This window comes from Vicia villosa, linkage group LG1 (genome assembly GCF_029867415.1).
Source record: "Vicia villosa cultivar HV-30 ecotype Madison, WI linkage group LG1, Vvil1.0, whole genome shotgun sequence".
NCBI classification, from domain to species: domain Eukaryota; kingdom Viridiplantae; phylum Streptophyta; class Magnoliopsida; order Fabales; family Fabaceae; genus Vicia; species Vicia villosa.
In genome coordinates this window covers 231,622,948-231,641,838 of record NC_081180.1, presented here as the reverse complement: position 1 = coordinate 231,641,838, position 18,891 = coordinate 231,622,948, and the positions used below count along the sequence as shown (strand labels likewise).

The 18,891-nt window shown below is 32.7% G+C and overlaps 2 long non-coding RNA genes across 3 annotated transcripts; both read right to left on the bottom strand.

Annotated features, from left to right (window-relative positions):
• Window positions 1-1,881: 1,881 nt before the first annotated feature.
• Window positions 1,882-3,818, bottom strand: LOC131623558 (uncharacterized). 2 transcript variants are annotated; one of them, XR_009290257.1, is made up of 5 exons: window positions 3,730-3,818; window positions 3,582-3,626; window positions 3,309-3,464; window positions 2,723-2,815; window positions 1,882-2,188 (listed from the first exon to the last, which is right to left on the bottom strand). It is a non-coding gene; the product is annotated as an uncharacterized LOC131623558 (long non-coding RNA). The 2 variants fall into 2 exon arrangements; XR_009290260.1 differs by lacking the exons at window positions 3,309-3,464; window positions 3,582-3,626; window positions 3,730-3,818 and adding an exon at window positions 2,939-3,133.
• Window positions 3,819-4,318: 500 nt separating this feature from the next.
• LOC131623555 (uncharacterized) lies at window positions 4,319-6,132 on the bottom strand. Its single transcript, XR_009290256.1, has 5 exons — window positions 5,951-6,132; window positions 5,803-5,847; window positions 5,530-5,685; window positions 4,944-5,036; window positions 4,319-4,409 (listed from the first exon to the last, which is right to left on the bottom strand). It is a non-coding gene; the product is annotated as an uncharacterized LOC131623555 (long non-coding RNA).
• Window positions 6,133-18,891: the final 12,759 nt, after the last annotated feature.

The following is an 18,891-nucleotide window of genomic DNA, read 5'->3' as shown; positions in this document are numbered from 1 at the left end:
TGAAAATTTTATATAGCGCAAAAAAGATAATCACATATAAAACTATTCCAATAAAAATATACAGAGTAATATGAAGTCATCCCGCCAAAAACTACCAATTTTACATTGATTAACCTCTAAGAAGAGTTCTGTCAAAATAAAAACCTCTAAGAAGAGTCAAAATAAATATTTTGGCATGGTATTCAACATTGGTTTCTCCGTCTCACCACTATCTTCAAGGGGTCATGATGTTTGTGTAAACTATCTTGCCATAACTTTGACTGTAACTATTGATTGTTAAACGCAATAGAAAGTATATTATATATTAATCTGATCATAATTTTATTTTTTGAGATATTCATAGAAAATAATACATATCAATTATAACCATGGTTAAAAGAAATAATGCATATCAATTATATACATTGAGATATTTATAAAAATAAATTATATATTAATCTTGTCATAAATTTCACACCAACGCCTGTGATACTTAATGGTAAATCGTATTAATATATTATTTAAAATTAATTTGATTCAAAATGTAGAAATTTGCAATATATTTGTGATGAAAACACAATTAAAATGATCAATTTTCAATAAAATAAAGATAATGGAAAGACAATTAAAGCGGCTTATTTCTACACCTCGGAAAATGACTTATTTTTAACATTGAAAACATATTTGGAATGAAATGATTAGAATTTAGAATTTTTGAATAGTGCAAAAATGAATTGACTAAATTTGTGTAATTAATGATAAAACAATAAATATAAAAGGTTACAAAATATTATGACTTTGTAATCATTAATAAAGAATTTGTAATAATTAATTTGTATGGAAAATTTTAATAATTATTATTGAAAATTTGCTTCTCAAAAACCTTTATGGTTTTCTATGCAAAATTTAAATAATTATTATTGATAACGTGAGTAATAATTATGACTTTGTAATAATTAATAAAGAATTTGTAAATCAATTTTAATATAAAATTTGAATTTTTATAATTTTTTGTTTTACAAATAGAGACATCTATAACAATCGTATAAAGTTTGGAAAACTAAAATAAGATTATAAAATTAAAATAATAAAAAATAAATTAAATAATAGAAAAATCAAATAATTAACCTTTGTTTAGGTTATGATAAATTTGTATAGGCCAATCAATTGAAATGATAATAAAGGTAATTAATTATTATTATTATTGATTACAACTTTAACTCAGAAAAAATATATTCTTAATTAAAAATAAAAAAATCAATAGAAATCGAGGTAATGTAGTTATTATATATCATTATTAACTATTTTTATGGGTTCTCACATTCTATTATGTCTATCCGTCCATTTTTGCACGCACATTAACATAGTGAGCATGATTCAAAATACAAATTTAAATCATCAAAATCAAAAGTTTCAAACAAATCATAATTAACAATGAAACAAAAAAATAATTAAATAGCAATTCAACACATTTAAAATTGGGGATTCTCAATGCTATTGAATTTTAGAAATTATGGTAAAGGCTATTGATTTATTCGTATAATATTGTTAAATTCTCTTTTTATTTTCATTTATCAAATCATCAATTTCATTGAATACATAGACACTAAATGTCAGTATCTCAAAATCATAAGCATCAACCTATATCAAACAATTCTATCACATTTGATAAATAATAATAATAATAATAATAATAATAATAATAATAATAATAATTCTATCACCAATATTTGAAGATTTTTCCTATATCAGAAGATAAATTGCAAAGTTAATCAGTTCTAAGTGTTGCCTGTCATGACAATTTGAATATCTAGTGTTAAAAAAATTGACATGTATAAAAATGAATTAAAGATTTCTTGTTATAGAATAATTATAAACTTTAATACAACTTATTATACACTCTCACTTTTATCACGTCACAAAAAGCATTGGACTACCTAATATATGATTTACAATACACGTAATGACACCATGGTTCATAGTTTATGAAAGGATTAGCCGTCAACTTCTTTACGGTTTCTTCACGGGTCTGCAACAAACTTTTTTTAATTCTCAGTATCATGAGTAAAAATATTATTGTATAATAGAAATTCGTATTAGCCTATCAGCTCCATCATTAGGTATTATACGACAGGACCTATTGCTTCCACCCAATCAAAAGCACCTTTGAAATGATTCAAATCCATGCTAACATCAAGAAGACCTTTACCTACAATCACAATATTCAATGCATAGTTTGAAAGTTGTTTCATAACATATTTATCTATTGAGATAATTGTATCATGTGTTAAAAGATGACTAAGTTGCCTAGATTATACATCATTTAAAATGCAACAAATGCCAAGCAAGCTTGTGCAATTGGCTTATCTAGTGTACAAATTGCAAATTTTGGTGGCATAATTAAGTAGCAACATACTTTTGAGTTCTGCAACAACGTACTATTGTTATACAATACGAATTTGATAAGCCTGACATAAAAAGTTTCTGCTGCTACACGTGTAAGATTTAGCCATTCATGATTTCCTCTTTCTAAAGTTAAATGTAGTAAGGAAATAACTGAGTTGATGAATAGAAGGATATAATAATTTCAGAAAGATTAACATGTGAAAATCAAATACGGTTACCGACTTAAAACATTTTCAAAATCGGTAGCGATGAGGGATAGTTATCATTAGAAGAATCAAAAGACGATTTCAGAATGGTTAATGAATCTATTGACATAAGAAAATGTGAAAAATCTAACCTTCTGAACTGAGTATCCCAAACGACTGTTTGATGAGTAAGGAGAGTCTGCTTCGATGCCGATATTGCAATATATTTCTTCCAGATGAAAATGCTACAGAAATGACGAAGAAGAAGAAGAACAACATTATTAATAAATTTAAAATTGATGAAAGCAAAAAATTCATCTTGCTTTTTTTGAATTGCTATTTGTCCCAAGATTAAACTCTACTTTTACCTTCTTAAAGTGGCCAAGTACTCCTCTTTTTTCACAGTTTGCTTTATTTCTGCTTGTTCCTACCTTTGATAACATGAAATTAAGTTATCACTCCAACAAAAACAAATCCCAATAAATGGCTACATTTAGCCCCAACAACTAAATGCATTTAGCTCCACCAAACAATCTATCCACAAAATTAAAGAGTTTAATAACTTAAACTTATATTGAAAATTTAGTTTAACACAACACTTCATTGTTACAAAGAAAAGTGAAATAAGTACTCTATCACCAAAAACACCAACAAAGAGTGATGCAAAATCAAATCATAGCAAACACGAAACATGAACTAAAACAAAATCAAATCATAGCAAACAAAAAGAAAACAAACCGACAAAGAGTGATGCAACAGCAGCAAGAATTCCACCTCGAGCATAATCCTTCAGCAAATCTGAAACAAAGAGAAAGAGAGACGACCCAACTCACGATTTTTAGGAAAAAACTCAGGATGCTCAGATCCTATCCTCTTCTCTTTGATTCCATTTCTCTATCAACATCAGTGACAAATAATAAAATCATATTGTAAACATGATGTACAATACAGTAAATATGAAAAAACGCATAAAGAATCAAGAATCAAGCTTTATCTATGTTGTTCAAAAACCTTAAAAGTTTATGAACTTGAGTTGGTCTATTTTCCTTCTTCTGTCTTACAACAGCAAAATCAGAAATTAGAAATTAGAATATGAAACATAAATGCAATCCATAGCGAGAATTAGTATCTGGAAGAAAGAGAAGAAATCACGACGAACCAATTTGTATTTGGATGCGATGCGAGAAGCGACTGCCATGGCTGGTGAGTTTTCTCTCTTTGAAATGCGATTAGGACTTTCTCAAAAAGTTGTTCTCTCTTAGCGTTTATTGAAATCAGCTATGGTTCCATTGTAATTTGCATAGAAAATTAAGAAAGCGAAAAAGCTATATTGAAAAAAAGGAAACTGTTCAAATCAATGCATTTTTATTTATTTCTTTGGAATGTAGAAAGTTTTATTGGAAACCTATTAAATTTAATGGTAGAGTTGCAGCGGTCTATTCTTTTAAGGAAAATGAATCAAATATCTTGAAAATCAAATATACATTGATTAGCCGTGCCTAAATTTAATTGTTTGTGTAAACAAATTAATAAAATAATTAATTAAATATAAAAATAAATATACAGATAAATATAGTAATATTTCTATTAATAGTATTTTTAAAAATAGAAAACACTCTAATAATGTGACAAATGGCAAACTTGCCAAAATACTCCTTTTGCTTTATTATATTGTATGATTCTCAGTATCATGAGTAAAAATATTATTGTATAATAGAAATTCGTATTAGCCTATCAGCTCCATCATTAGGTATTATACGACAGGACCTATTGCTTCCACCCAATCAAAAGCACCTTTGAAATGATTCAAATCCATGCTAACATCAAGAAGACCTTTACCTACAATCACAATATTCAATGCATAGTTTGAAAGTTGTTTCATAACATATTTATCTATTGAGATAATTGTATCATGTGTTAAAAGATGACTAAGTTGCCTAGATTATACATCATTTAAAATGCAACAAATGCCAAGCAAGCTTGTGCAATTGGCTTATCTAGTGTACAAATTGCAAATTTTGGTGGCATAATTAAGTAGCAACATACTTTTGAGTTCTGCAACAACGTACTATTGTTATACAATACGAATTTGATAAGCCTGACATAAAAAGTTTCTGCTGCTACACGTGTAAGATTTAGCCATTCATGATTTCCTCTTTCTAAAGTTAAATGTAGTAAGGAAATAACTGAGTTGATGAATAGAAGGATATAATAATTTCAGAAAGATTAACATGTGAAAATCAAATACGGTTACCGACTTAAAACATTTTCAAAATCGGTAGCGATGAGGGATAGTTATCATTAGAAGAATCAAAAGACGATTTCAGAATGGTTAATGAATCTATTGACATAAGAAAATGTGAAAAATCTAACCTTCTGAACTGAGTATCCCAAACGACTGTTTGATGAGTAAGGAGAGTCTGCTTCGATGCCGATATTGCAATATATTTCTTCCAGATGAAAATGCTACAGAAATGACGAAGAAGAAGAAGAACAACATTATTAATAAATTTAAAATTGATGAAAGCAAAAAATTCATCTTGCTTTTTTTGAATTGCTATTTGTCCCAAGATTAAACTCTACTTTTACCTTCTTAAAGTGGCCAAGTACTCCTCTTTTTTCACAGTTTGCTTTATTTCTGCTTGTTCCTACCTTTGATAACATGAAATTAAGTTATCACTCCAACAAAAACAAATCCCAATAAATGGCTACATTTAGCCCCAACAACTAAATGCATTTAGCTCCACCAAACAATCTATCCACAAAATTAAAGAGTTTAATAACTTAAACTTATATTGAAAATTTAGTTTAACACAACACTTCATTGTTACAAAGAAAAGTGAAATAAGTACTCTATCACCAAAAACACCAACAAAGAGTGATGCAAAATCAAATCATAGCAAACACGAAACATGAACTAAAACAAAATCAAATCATAGCAAACAAAAAGAAAACAAACCGACAAAGAGTGATGCAACAGCAGCAAGAATTCCACCTCGAGCATAATCCTTCAGCAAATCTGAAACAAAGAGAAAGAGAGACGACCCAACTCACGATTTTTAGGAAAAAACTCAGGATGCTCAGATCCTATCCTCTTCTCTTTGATTCCATTTCTCTATCAACATCAGTGACAAATAATAAAATCATATTGTAAACATGATGTACAATACAGTAAATATGAAAAAACGCATAAAGAATCAAGAATCAAGCTTTATCTATGTTGTTCAAAAACCTTAAAAGTTTATGAACTTGAGTTGGTCTATTTTCCTTCTTCTGTCTTACAACAGCAAAATCAGAAATTAGAAATTAGAATATGAAACATAAATGCAATCCATAGCGAGAATTAGTATCTGGAAGAAAGAGAAGAAATCACGACGAACCAATTTGTATTTGGATGCGATGCGAGAAGCGACTGCCATGGCTGGTGAGTTTTCTCTCTTTGAAATGCGATTAGGACTTTCTCAAAAAGTTGTTCTCTCTTAGCGTTTATTGAAATCAGCTATGGTTCCATTGTAATTTGCATAGAAAATTAAGAAAGCGAAAAAGCTATATTGAAAAAAAGGAAACGGTTCAAATCAATGCATTTTTATTTATTTCTTTGGAATGTAGAAAGTTTTATTGGAAACCTATTAAATTTAATGGTAGAGTTGCAGCGGTCTATTCTTTTAAGGAAAATGAATCAAATATCTTGAAAATCAAATATACATTGATTAGCCGTGCCTAAATTTAATTGTTTGTGTAAACAAATTAATAAAATAATTAATTAAATATAAAAATAAATATACAGATAAATATAGTAATATTTCTATTAATAGTATTTTTAAAAATAGAAAACACTCTAATAATGTGACAAATGGCAAACTTGCCAAAATACTCCTTTTGCTTTATTATATTGTATGATATATATATATATATATATATATATATATATATATATATATATATATATATATATATATATATATATATAGAATAATAGAATAGAACCACTTAAGACTTACTATTTTTGGTTCCAACTATGCCATGATGTTCTGTTCCCATGTCTTATAATATTAATTAAGGAACACATATATAATAAATACTATAATGGAAATGAAACAATTGTGAAATGAAAATTTAAAACAGTCCCGTTTGATCAAAATAGCCGAATAATCGGTATAGTTAGTTGTCCGAAATTTGATGAAAATTTATGTGGTAGCTAAGTTTAATTAGTAGATTAACATAGAGGTGTTATTTTGTTGAAATTGTGATATTTTACAAATCGATCGAAATTGTGTTTGATTTGAATATCCTTTATAATTAAATGTTGATTTTGGGATAGAAATGATAAATTGTGAATTGTTTTATGTGGGTAGCCGTTTGCCATGAATCCTAGTGATTAGTTGATTTATTGTGAAAGTGTGTATTCATATATATATATATATATATATATATATATATATATATATATATATATATATATATATATATATATATATATATATATATATATATATATATATTTTGGCAAATGTGAATTAACATGAGATAGTATGATACTAGTGTTAATTGAAATTGTGTTCGTATTTGATAATTGGCCTATATATGTGAATAGTATATTTGTTATGAATGTGTATATGTACAATTGATGGATAATTCATAGAGTTAAATTATTGTGATATGCGGAATATTAAGATGGTAGAGATGATCTTAATTGCATATGTGTTGATGATAGTTGTAAATACATTCATAGGATGGGTTACCTTGAAATAGAGGTGGGTTGCCTTGAAATAGAGGTGGTTGCTTTGAAATAGAAGCGGCAAGTTATATGTTTACGTTTTGTGGGCTTTGTTCTTGTTTGGATCGGAAGCGTGGCTTGGATTCTAGGTATTGAATCGGAAAGCGGTGAAACGTTGGGTTCACATTCGGCACCACATGCATAGAGTCACATGTCTTGCATTGAGTCACATTGGTGTTATGTGATGTTTGAATATATGCAATAGTGTGATTGTTTATGTGTGTTTGAAACATGATAATTGAATTGATGATGTTTGGATACATGATCCGGTGTTAAATGTGAATATGTGATAATAATGGTTTATGTACATATTTGGAATAATAGTATGGAACCCTTTTGAAATATATACCATTGTGCTATGTTGTATACTTGAACATGTGAAAAATATTGGATAATACTATTTACATGATTATGCAAGGTGTGTTGAGTTCATATGATTGTTAATTAAATCATTGTGCTTATATATACTTTCTTCATAATGATTTGAATTCTTACCCTTATGTTTGAATGTTACCACTTGTTGGTAACGTGCAGGTTTCGACGCTTAGTAGATTGTGCGAGGTTATTCAGAGAGCGTCCAAGTTTGTTTTGGTGTTTAGGTAGTGAGTCAATGCTCAGGTCATGTAACATTGGGTTGGGATTTAGAAGTATTGAACTCATGTTTTATTTGGTTATGTATTATGATGCTATTTTATGAACATGTATGTTGTTACTTGTTGATGAGTGGCCTTAGTGCCAAATATTCTGGATTTTTTTATGTTGATTATCCTGATGAATATATTTGAGATATGATCATGGTATGGGACATGATCATTTATGAAATACATAAGTATTTATTATTTTCGCTGTGAATGCATATTCTTGATGAATTATGACAAGTGAAAGGTGTTACCATGATGACCAGGTGTAATTGTATATTTAATGATAAATGATGTTGGTTTTTGAAAGCGTTTAGTTTTTGAAAACATCGATGTGACGCACTTTGTTTATATGCATGACTATTTACTCTGATTATATGTTAAGATTTGGGGTATTAGAAAAGGGTGTTACACACGCCACGTGGAAGACAACTTGACAAACATTTTAGATTGTGGGGGTTTTAAACCTCCTCTATATAAACCCAAAATTGAATTAATAAGGCATTAAATGTAAGACAACAATGGATTGAGTAAATAAATGATTAATATAAATCAAAGTTGATTAAATGTATAAAACAGGAAGCAAGACATCTAAGAAAAATAGAAATTCCAGTCCTTTTTATAAAACCAAAACTTATATTATTTCATATGCTTAAATAAGGCATAATGTAATGTGAATTTCATTGTACTTAAGCATATCGAAAATTGAATCTACAAGAAGCTTTTTCTATCACAAATCTACACCATGGATATAAATCACATCAACACATAACACATGCACAACAAAGTTATTGTTCTAGCAAGAAACTTGTCATCTCTTGCATCGTTAGTAAACTATTTTGCAACACTAAAAATATTAATTATAATGAGTTATGTAATATATAGAGAATAAAATAACTATATTCTGAAACTAATTGGATTACCTTGCCAACAATATTCAATAAAGTTCCAACTTGAAGTACCCCTTCAATCCTATTGAATCCAAGAGTCTGTGAAATAATGATTTCATGACAAAATAAGTAGACCTTATACAATTCTTTAATTTTTTTTAATGTTTGTAAGGAGAGGTGAGTAAAAGAGAATGAACCTAACAATCCCACCTTTTTAGGATGGCCATTCTCCAAGGTTTCACATACAAGTCTCTTCCCTAATTTTTCAAATGTTGAGTTTTCAACATGTAATACAAAACCAGTGGCATCACGAGCTCTAACCACACGCACATGATCAGTTCCATCATCCTAACACGTGAAATGTTTTTATCTTAAACATTTATTTAAAGTGAATTTGGTATTAACTAACAATATATATTATCAAAATATTTTTAACATCATTTCAAATGGAACTTCAATTGAGGATGCATCTTCGGTTATTGTTAATGCTTCAGGTATTTCTGAATCAACAAGTTCATCAAGTAAAAGTTCAAGACACAAAGCATGGATGTTTAGTTAATGGAAACAAACAGAACCATGATAATGATAAGGCAAATGCCATGTTAGCAAACGGTATCACAAGCTCTAGTTAATGTAAGGAAGCTGGTAGAGAAATGAACTTAGAAGCAACGACAAATGAAGCTGCTAGGACAAAACATGGATGTTGTGAATAATGGACTAAAAGCCATACGTGAGATTCAACGGCATTCTTATCACATAATTTTGATAATTTCTTGAATCTTGGAGTTTATCTTAATGCAATAAATCAGTGACTAAGTAGTCATATCCCAATTTGTGTTATGTTTTTTACTGAAATGTTTATTAATTTGCATCAAGTAGTATCCTTTACTTTGTTTATGGGTTTATTTAGAGGATGTTTAAAGCCCCCTCAATCTATTGCGTTTTAAAATGTTTGCCAAGTTATCTTCCACGAGGCGTGCCACGTCAGCTTCCGTTAATGAAAGTTGACGGCAGAGACCAAAATTGGAGATAGAAAACTTTATGAGGACCATTCTTTAAACAAAAATTTTATAGGGACTAAAACTAGATTTAGGGTTATTTATAGGGATCACAAACATATTTAACCCTAAAATTTAACATATAAAAACGAAAAAACTAAAGTAAAATGTTAAAGATATTTGAAGAATTGGATGAATTTAACATACCTTTAAGAGAAATCGGAAGAATTATTTGAAGATGAATAAGGTTGAAATTGGAAGAAGAATAGAGAAGAGAAACTTGCTGGAAACAAGAAGAGAGAGAAGAAAATTGTAAGATAAAATGAACTGAAGCGTGAAAGAGGAAGCTTTGGGCTTTAAATAAGGACATCAGCGTTATGTTAATCACGTCGCAAATAAAAATAGATCGGTTGCGTTGCGACGTGAATTCCACGTCGAAATATCTGCACATTCAGAACAGTCATCTTTGTTGCGACGTGAAATACACGTCTCTAAATAAAGTTGCCAGTCAACCATGCACGCCTATCAATTCTTGCAGTCAAACTTTCCCTCTCAGTTTTTGAATTTTGAAATGTGTTTTGTTATGTGATATACATGCCGCAAATGAATTTTTTGTTTAAAAAAATCCAAAGTTCCCCCCATATGAAACCGAGTTCTATATTTTTTTTAAATATAATATGCTGCGATGTGTTTTCCATGCCACAACATTTTTTTGAAAAAATTTCCACCCTTCCCCCACATGAATACCTGACTTCTATTTTTTTTATTATAAATAGATAGCGACGTGATAATCATGTTACAACAGCCTTTTTTTTGCCACGTGTTTATCACGTCACAAAATCATTTCACTGGGGGATGCTTTTCTTGTAGTGTCCTCAGAAATTAAAAAATGAGAAAAGCTTTGAGAAATTTCTTGAGATGTTCAAGAAACTTCAAATTAACTTCTTGTTCTCCAAATACCAACCTACACAAATTTCACGAGCATAATTTCTAAGAAGTGGACCATGTGAGATGAAAATATGATATTATCAAAGAAATGCAGAGCCTTATTGCAAAGGAAGATTCCCACGAAAGGCAAATTTATTAGAATTTCAAATGCAAATGATTAATTTTTTATTTATTTATATTTTCTCCTAAACAAAAAGGATATTTTTGACAATTCATAAAATTTATAGAGGTATGGGGTCTAAGTGGAGGAGAGTTTTTTCTGCCGCCCTCCAAATTTAACCTGGCGCCCCCTCAATTTTTAATAATACCCATACTACCCATGACAAAATTTTAGGGAAAAATGCGTATAAAAAATCTGGTAGAATAAATGAAATATCCTACAAATTAAAAAATCGAGTAGTGTATACTGAAAGTGCGATATGCATCTATATCTATTTTTTTTTTAAACACCATATTTTACTAGTTTTTTTGCAAAACCTTGAAAAATACAGTAGTGTAAAATCACCACATTTTTCAAAAACTTCCTGCATTTTTAGAAAAACTGCAAAAAATCCAGTGGTGTAATTTCAATGGTTGAGACTTTACCAATAGTTTGTACGAGTGTGGTTGCACCGACACTTGTATGTGGTCCATAATAAATCCAAACATGTATAAATAGGGATCATGTGTTGTTAAAAAGAACATCTTAAATGGGAGTATGTGTGTGCTTTAATGGGGTGAAACCTTTAGTTGATTTTGGACTCCTAGAGGACACCACATGTCTCACTCTTATGAGTTCCAAATTAAATAATCTGTTGCTCGACATCGAGAACAAAAAGGCGAGTAAAATCGAGTTTCTTGCACCATGGATTGATAATGATGGAAGAGTGAAATAAGATCATATTGAGCTGAAGAGTGATGAAGATTGGAAGGTTATGTGGAGAACATATCATTGTAGGTTAACAAAGAAACTGATCGAGTTTGATGCGACAATTTCTAAATCTGTCAATGATATAATCAAGATGTTGAAACATCCATAATCATTTGGTAGTGTTTCGATTTTTCTTTTTTATTATTGTTAAGTGATGTAATTTTTCGTGTTAAGTTAAGTTAATTATAATGTGTTAAGTTATGTTCATTTTGAAATTCTTGATTAACCTAAGCAAAATTTTTTACTTCCAGATTTTTCAAAATCACAAGTATAATTGCATGCATTTTACTAGTTTTTTTCAAAATGTCTAGCATCATTGTATGCATTTTTACTGATTCTTTCAAAATATTGGATACACAATATGCATTTTTTTCGGATTTTCAAAAATATTTAATATAAAATATGCATTTTTATCGAATTTTTCAAAATATCCGATTGAACATATGCATTTTTGTCAGAGTTTTTAAAATATCTGATAAAAATGCATGAGAAACATGAGTTTCACAAAATTTAAAATGTTACGTTAAAATAGAGAAGTGGATTTTTATATTAACAAGATTAATATGGTAAGGTAGGACAAAAAATTATGACAATTTCTTGATGCACCCTTATGAGACGAGCCTCACCTTTGATAACCCCAAATTGCCCTTCGGAGATGCATCTCCGAATAAACCACAAATCATTTTAAAAAAATTGTTTCGGATATGCATCTCCAAAATTACCCAAAGACGTTTTAGATATGCATCCGAAAACATGGCTGGACAGAATGGTTGGAAGAAACATAATTGTTTTTGACTTTTTTTTTTGAAAATAATCAATATCGGTTTGATTCGAAATTTGGTTAAATCGTTAATAAACACGCAAACGGAAAATAGTAAAACAAACACAATGTATGTAGATAATATTGTTCTAATATAACAAAAAATAATACAAAATGTTGTTCAGAAAGTACGGAATATAAAATTAATACATCGGCAAATAAAAAAGAAGGGCATAGCCTACCGCGTATGCCTAATTCTCACCCCTTATTTGCCTCATATATCCCACAACACTCCATGCCTCCCTACCCATCCTTTCTACGATAGCCACCACTTCAGGACCACCTCTCTCAATCACTCCCAAGTCCAAAGCATCTTGCCCAAGCAATTGTATACACTGACAAATCAGCAAGACATCAGTGTCATGATCATCCTGGATCTGCTGGTTCTCCAAGATCTCCTAATGAGTTAACCTAGATGGACAACCAGGAGCGTCTGGTGTCATGATCGAGTGTGACACTTAGTAGAACCATCCCTCCACATAATGCCAACTGCTTGATGCTAGCATCGTCCGATAATCCTCTAGCACCATATGATGCTCCTAATCCTAAGAGATGCCATCAAGATCCTGGCGCACAATGGAGTCACGAGTAGCCTGAAAGGGAGATTTAGGGATGGTTTGGACATAGCCAAACTGTCACATGCATTGCTCAGGAAGATACCTAACCATAATATTACTCCCTCATGCTAGCCACCCTGAGTATAATGAGATGGGGTCGAAAGGGACCATCTCCCAGTGATCCCTGTAAGGCATCCATTTGATGTCATCGTGAATGGTGCGATCAAGATATAACCAGAATGACGAAATAACATTATTCCCTCTTCACGATAGTCCTCATCAAAGTAGAAACTATGAATGCAGTGGAAATGGGAAATGATCCATCCATTAAAAATGAATAAGATCTATATAAGAACAAAATATTAAAACCAAATTAAAATTAATAGTTGGAATGAAAAGTACCGTCAGTAGTGTTCATGAGCCCGCTAAGTGCCTTGTCCTCTAGCTAGAAGCTCCATTCAGCTTTTGGCAGTGGCGGAGCCAGAAAAATGCTAAAGCCCGGGCAAAAATTTAAAAATGTATTCAACTAAAAATATAATTATTTTATGATTAATAAAATATTATTTATAATTATTAAAAAAATTATTTTCAAATGTCAAGTTTTCTATTTTTTTTACGAGTTACTATCAGCAAAATATCTATTTTATTTTAGTTAAATAAATTTAATTATATCGTACTAAATAAATTTAGCCAAATAAATTTAGCTGTGCGGATGCACGGATATCGGGCTAGTTGCTCAAGGAAAGAGTACACACATTAAAATTATGTTTCATTTCCTTAGGGACCATTTAAGTACAGGAGTTTGAGTTGGAGTAGTGTAGATTAGAGGAACAATTAACATTCATATTGACTAAACCATTGAAGATTGACACATTTGTAGAGTTCAGAAAGAGATTCTGAATGAAGACACTAACTATCTTGAGCAAAAAAGTGTATTAGTATGTAGTTTCAAGTTAGTTGTGTACTAACTATCTTGAGAAGAGGCCTATGCACATACCAACTCAAACCTTCTTTCTTTTGGGTTTCTTCAAACAATATATCTTCCTGAGTGTAATAGAAATTCTGTATATCCAAACGCAGTAGATCCTCGGTGAACGGCGGCTCGTGGCTATCACAAATCAAGGTTCAATTATAAAAAATACAGCAAAGCAAAACCAAGATGAAGCAAGAAGAATCTCGGTTCAGAACTTTTACCGAACACTTGGTGGGCATAGCGCAAAACGGCAAATACGACACCAATTATCCATCAATTCGTCAACCACAACCTGCAACAACAACAAATAACAACACAACAACAATATTGTAGCTAGAATTGAACTGAAACAAAAGAAAAAGTAGAGTCGCCGTGTGCGTCTATTTACGGTATAATTTGACGGAGGATGGCTATATATTGAATTGTGAAATTGAAGAACAACTAAGTATTTTTTCAAAGTGCGTAGTTTCATCTCCCTCCTGGTACCAAAATGGAGCATGTGGTCAATTTATTAACGGCGAATTCGACATCACTCCTCTTTCTTTTTGAAACCGCCGACAACCTTCTCGTTCAAGGGGCATCGAGCGAGAATGATATATCTCCAGCATATGATGGTTAAGCATGTTCGGGCGGAGCCTGGGCAGCTGCCCCACCTGGCCGGGCGCTGGCTCCGCCACTGGCTTTTGGTAAAGGTATGTCACACAGCCCACCCCTTAGTTCCCCTCGCTAATTGAATCCAAATCAAAGAAGTACTAGAGTTATGAAACATCCACGTAGGTTACACTTTTTGTCCATAAAAATGGACGTGTCAACCAAGAACATGAAGTAACATCGCAAAACACATGCTCGGTGATATTAAACAAAAAAATCATTGCCCTCGCTCGCGGATGCTTTCGCCATATTCAGGTACTCTTCATATAGTGCCGCCATAAATGATAACTTGGCATGAGCTCCATTATTTGAGGCACACTGGTCAAAAGCTTATTCTGGTAGAGCTTCTAGATATTCGACCATCCATTCAATCACATCGCTATGACTGATCAGAAAGTGGTTAAGTAACCTCCCTCTAATAGGAAAGTGTAACAGGCATGTGACGTCATCAAGTGTGATCTTCATCTCCCCAACAGGAAAATGGAAAAATGAGGTTTCCTTGTGCCATCTCTCATAAAATTCCCCTGCATGTCGTGGTTGATAGTCCCATAATCGAAACAACATCGTTCAGAAATTTCGGAGCCAAGGATGGCCTCCTTAAACCAATCCTCCTGGGGCTAAACAAGATCAAATATTTTTCGTACATGGTCACGGACTTTAGGGTTGACATTTCCTGTAAAAATAAAAATTAATATCAAGGTTAGTCATTAAAAAAAATTCATATAAATCTTAGCCGTTAGTATTAACGTGTAAACAAAAATACCTATCCTACCCAAACATGTGGAGCAACATGGGTGTCATAGTATATCAAAAGGGAGGTGTCATATGACCCTTTTGGGTACTCCTAGACAGACCTCTCGCCAGCATGTCTCATTGCTGCATTTAACAGTGCAGTCTACATATTATGAGCAGCCTGCGTATCAGGAGCAGCCTGTGCATGAACACGTTCCCCCTCGGGTTCCTGCTCATTATCCCCGTACTCCCGAGACGATGACACATCAGTAATGTTACTCCTTGAGACCCTTCAAGTGTAACACCCGTATAATTTTAATTTTTAATTTAATTTGAATATTAGATTAATAATTATTATTATTATGGATTTTATGAAAATAAGAGGAAAATGATGGTTAATGGCATTTGGGCCATGTGTGAAATTAGTAAGAAGAGGGGGGTGTGGTGTAGTAAAGCCTTACTAATTTAATATTATTTTTCATAAAATAATCAGAATTGGGAATTGGGAAAGAAAGAACGTGAAAGAACAAAATTGGGAACAAGGAACGTGAAGGAGAACTGTAGAGGGAGAGACCAAGAACCAAGACTTTTATCTGAGGTAAGGGGAGACTCTCCGTTTAATCTCTTTTATCGTATTATGGGTGATAGTATGGATTAGGAGTATGATTTGATCCATTGATTCTATATTCTGAATATTCATCTGTGTTCATCATTAAAATTGAACTGTTAATCCCTAATAACTGATAGATTTAGGGTATGATGAATAGAATTGATAGGGAATCATATACTATGGTTATGGATGAATTCGTATGCTGTTTAGATGTGCTTTTCTCTGGTTTTTAGACTCAAAATCGTGGACTGGTATGAGTAAAAACGAATGGGTTTTGGACTGTTACGAATTCTGCAGGTTCTAGGCATTTTCTGGTGTTTCGCGTATGAAACAGTGCCATACGCGTATGGGATGAGGTCATACGCGTATGGGGGACACTCCCAATGGGCTATACGCGTATGATACGCAGTTGCCCTGTCCCAAATACCACGTACTGGTGTTTTGCGTATGAGAGCGTATGAGGATGCTCATACGCGTATGGGAATTTGGAAAGAGGAAAATTACTCTGGTGATACGCGTATGGCAAGGCTGATACGCGTATGGGTTGGTTTCTAGGCCATTTTGAGTTCTGGTGAAATGCGTATGATACGCGTATGAGACATGGTGATACGCGTATGGATGCGTATGGGCAACATGATACGCGTATGGACGCTATGTGTGCAAATTTCTGTTTTGTGATTTTACTGGAAAGTTCGATGATGTGTAACTTTCAATTTGTAGGCCTGTTTGTATACTGTTTGAGATTGTGTAAACCTTGTGATGTGATGCTATGGTTTACTGATGATTGATTGTATTGAATGATGTCAATGTATATATGAACATGCTTAGTGTTGATGATGATGATGATGAAATGAGTATAGATGATGCTACTCATAGAATGGTAATGATGAAAGTATGTTATATATATGTTGCATGCATTCATAAACATGGGCTGAATCCTATATGATGAGAGGATTCAGCGAGGGGCAGAATTCCCATTGTGTGGAATTTGTGCTGGTAAGGCCGTATCTGGATGATGATAGATCGGTCGGTGGATGATTTCCACTGGTGATGATTGGTACCACATGCATAGTGTCAGTTTCATACATGTGCATGATTTGTTTATAACATAATGATATATGTTACATGTTGACTGTCTGTTTATCTATGGATGTGTGACTGATGATTTGTCTGAATATGAAACAATTGGGTGAATGATATAACTATGATATGTTATTATTTATGATGCAATAACATTGGTTAACTGTGATGAGACTCACCCTTACTTGTTGTCATTTTCAGATTGAGGATAGCGGCGCGACTTGGTGAGGATTAGCTCATAAGTCGGTTTCTAGTTATAGTGTCGGTGTCATGCTCTGGTAGATGTAACACTGGGAACACGTTTGTTTTGAGTTGATTATAACTCTAATTGGTTTTGTTGGTTGAGTCGGATACATTAATGATGAATGTTGACTCTATGTTTTTGATTCCGCTGTGTAAAACATGATTTTATTTAATGAGTTATAATTTCAGTTGTTTCAGTGAATGCATGATATGTACCGACGCGTGTTTTATCATTTATATAATTGTGATGCCTCTCTACATGTTACTCTGATTTAATATACTGTTATTTGCCGCGGGTTATTATAGGGGTGTTACAATAGTGGTATCAGAGCATAGTCGGTCGTTGTGACCAGAGTCTTAGTGTCAGTCTTTCTGTGTATGCGACTAATACGAGTTATTGTCGATACTTTTGTTCTGATTAGGTTGTTTGTGTTAGCAGAACAATGGCTGGAAGGGGAGGAAGAAACGATGATGCTATCGCTGAGGCTCTGGGCATGATTGCTAGTGTGCTGGGAGGGAATGCCAATGGAGCTGCGATTGGTGCTGACAGACAACTGAGCAGTTTCCAGAGGAACAATCCTCCATTGTTCAAGGGCACGCATGATCTCGAAGGTGCTCAGAAATGGCTTAAGGAGATCGAGAGGATTTTCAGAGTCATTGACTGTGCTGAGGATCTCAAAGTGAGATATGGCACTCACATGTTATCAGAGGAAGCTGATGATTGGTGGATGTCAACCAGAACTGAGCTGGATGCTAGTGGTACAACAATTACCTGGACTGTATTCAGGAGGGAATTTCTGAGGAGGTATTTTCCTGAAGATGTCAGGGGGAGAAAAGAAGTTGAATTTCTGGCGCTGGTTCAAGGTAATATGTCAGTACCAGAGTATGCTGCCAAGTTTGTGGAACTGGCAAGGTACTATGTGCATTACAATGATGACGAAGCCAGTGAGTTCTCGAAATGTGTCAAATTTGAGAATGGCCTTCGTGATGAGATCAAGCAGGGTATCAGGTACCAGAGAATCCGGAGGTTTGTTGATCTGGTAGATTGTAGGAGGATTTTTGAGGAAAATAACATCAAGCTGAGGTCATCTCACTCTCGCGAGTTGGTTGACAGAAAAGGAAAGAAACATATGGATCGAGGTAAGCCATATAGTAGAGGTAAACCTGTTGATTGGAAGAAACCCAGTGGGGGAGACTCCAGTGCTCGTATCAGATGTTACAATTGTGGTGAGATGGGACATCGTAGGAATGAATGCAAGGTTGATCAGAAGAAGTGTTACAAGTGTGACCAAGTGGGTCATATTGCTGCTGACTGCAAGAAGAGAGTTGTGACTTGCTACAACTGTGGTGAAGAGGGTCACATCAGTCCTAATTGTCCTAAGCCAAAGAAGAACCAATCGGGAGGGAAGGTTTTTGCTTTGACTGGATCTGAGACTACTCCAGAAGACAGGTTGATTAAAGGTACGTGTTTCATTCATGGCACACCTTTAGTTG